Below are 2,843 nucleotides of genomic sequence, written 5' to 3'. Positions count from 1 at the left end.
ATAGTTTTGAAAAATACGCTAAGTCCCAGAAATCTGAACTCGAATACTTCCTCCATGTTGCGCCAAAAGCTACTGACCAACGCCTAGCTTGAGACCCATTAATAGTTTAATTTAAATTAATAGTTTTGAAAAATACGCTAAGTCCCAGAAATCTGAACTCGAATACTCCCTCCATGTTGCGCCAAAAGCTACTGACCAACGCCTAGGTACATGGTTGGTACATGGATTGTATGCATGCAGGCGTACTGCCGTGCTGGACCAGAAAATCGCACTAGCTACTAGAACGTAGAGTAATTCCCTAGATAGGTGCATTTGCATGCCTCTGATCGACGACCATGCAATTGCAACGTGCGACACGCGTAGGTAGGCTTCCCCATACAAGTTCCTAGGGTAGCACCAAATTGCATACTTCAGGCGTAATTTTCGGAACCGTGTACCGTGCATGGTACAAGTATCAGTAGCTCGTGCAATTTGTTTTGCATCGTTGTGCGGTTGCAGGTGCGTCAAGATAGGAGTGTTTCGAGACTTTTGCCAAGCTTGAGTGCCATTTGCAGGATATTGATGTTCTAGCCACGTTAAACATGCCACTTAATGCCGAAAAGGAAAAAGCCGTTTTCTAGGGACGTCCTGTCAAAAAGGTTGCCATCAGCGCTTTCCTCTCGAGTTCAGGATTCTTGGACTTAGCGTTTTTTCACGATCCAATCAAAAGACCAGATCGTGAAATAAACAATTAATACAAGTATGTACTAGTACATCCCTTCAACCGAAGGAAGTACACCATACATGACCCGTACGCCAATCATCCAAGCACAGACACGTCGACTAAGTCAACACATCATACAACTTGGACAACCGACGGGCAAGTAGGTCATCTCGTACACGACACATCGACCGACGAGGTCAACACGCCATGCACAAGACATCCTACTACCAAGACCGACCACTCGACACACGACACGTTAACCAAACATGGTCAACATCATCATGCGCAAGGCAACCGGCCCAAACGGGTCAACATATACAACTTGTAACGAGAGCATGTAAGCTTACTGGTGGTGTGGTCTGCACGTTCCTCGCATCAAGACAATCAAGTCAAGAAGGAGGAACGCCGACAAGCTCATTAGTGTTACGCGTCCATCTCCAACCTATGTCAAGTCACTCGTCTGACAAGGAAGAAGCACGACACATGTCCACTAATGTAAAGGAACAGTCTCCAGACCAAGTCAAGTCGCTCGTCTGACAAGGAAGGAGCCTGCACCAAGCTCACCAGTATCCACCAAGTCCATTGTCTGGAAGGCGGTCGAGCACAACACAGACCAGACAAGGTGAACAAAGGCTTATACGAGTGTACTTATATGACTCACTGGTGTGGTCCGCACGGTCCTCAATCGAGACAATCAAGTCAAGAAGGAGGCACGCCGACAAGCTCATCAGTGTTAAGCAACCTTCTCCACAGCATGTCAAGTCACTCGTCTGACAAGCTAGGAGCACGATGCATGTCCACCATGTAAAGCCTTAGTCTCCAGACCAAGTCAAGTCACTGTTGACAAGGAAGGAGCCTAAGTCAAGCTTCACCAGTACCCATTACCTAGTCCATGGCTGCATTAAGCACTTCATGAACAGGACAAGGTAGAGCCATAATGAGTGTACAGTATACGTACTGGTGTGGGTCGCACGGTCCTCACATCAAGACAATCAAGTCAAGAAGGAGGCACGCCGACAAGCTCACTAGTGTTACGTGTCCCGCTCCATACCATGGTCAAGTCACTCGTCTGACACGGAAGGAGCCAACTCTTGTCCACTAGTGTAAAGGAACGGTCTCCAGACCAAGTCAAGTCACTCGTCTGACAAGGAAGGAGCACGCACCAACTTCACCAGTGACCAACCCACTCCCTTGACGATGAAGGTAGCCAAGCTTCAACGCTAGGGTATGGGTAGTCCGTATGACTGTACTGGTGTGGGTCGCACGGTCCTCACATCAAGACAATCAAGTCGAGAAGGAGGCACGCTGACAAGCTCACCAGTGTTACGGTGTCCCGCTCCATACCATGTCAAGTCACTCGTCTGACACGGAGAAGGAGCCAACTCTTGTCCATAGTGTAAAGGAACGGTCTCCAGACCAAGTCAAGTCACTCGTCTGACAAGGAAGGAGCACGCACCAAGCTTCACCAGAGCACGGTACCACGGTCCCCAGACAAGATGGTTAAATACGCCATCGAGGAAGGGGCACGCGATCCTTGCTACACTCAACAAGTACACTCTTGCTCTCACAAAAGTATCCCCTGTGTCGACGTGGTCCCCAGACCAAGACGCGCTTGCGCACATCGAGGAAGGGGCACACGGACAAACCACCAAGCATGGGTCGCCTGAGAGGATCGATGCGAACGCATCTCTACAACTCGCAGCTCCCAGCCTGAAGTCCGTCGTTTGCGGGCGGTTGATAGGTGTCGAAACTAGGTATATCCACGTTGGGCAGAGCTCAAGCCAACGGCGTTCCCAGTTACGGTACTAAAACGTGCAGCGAACTCCACTCATTGCGGCCTAGGTATAGCGGGATGAGACGCCGGGCTGCGAAGGCAGACTCCAACGGATCTCAGAGGGTTGTTAGGCCCGCTAGCTTCCGAACACCTAATGGGTTTGAGAAGCGCTATCAGCTCGGATTGGCTACGACCTTAGAGGCGTTCAGGCATAATCCAGCGGACGTAGCGTCATACCAAAGTCGGTCGGACTAGTATTGAGCCAGTGGTCCGTACCTGTGGTTCCTCTCGTACTGCACAGGAATTCCGTTAAGATAGCGACTATAAGCACACACCAGTAGGGTAAAACTAACCTGTCTCACGACG

The 2,843-nt window shown here is 50.0% G+C and overlaps 1 pseudogene; it reads right to left on the bottom strand.

The window, feature by feature from the left end:
• Nucleotides 1-2,342: 2,342 nt before the first annotated feature.
• Nucleotides 2,343-2,843, bottom strand: part of LOC121602001 — a 5,296-nt pseudogene continuing 4,795 nt past the window's right edge.

Source organism: Anopheles merus, unplaced genomic scaffold (assembly GCF_017562075.2).
Source record: "Anopheles merus strain MAF unplaced genomic scaffold, AmerM5.1 LNR4000264, whole genome shotgun sequence".
NCBI lineage: Eukaryota > Metazoa > Arthropoda > Insecta > Diptera > Culicidae > Anopheles > Anopheles merus.
The sequence above is the reverse complement of the archived record's forward strand: the minus strand, read 5'-3'. Positions and strand labels throughout refer to the sequence as shown.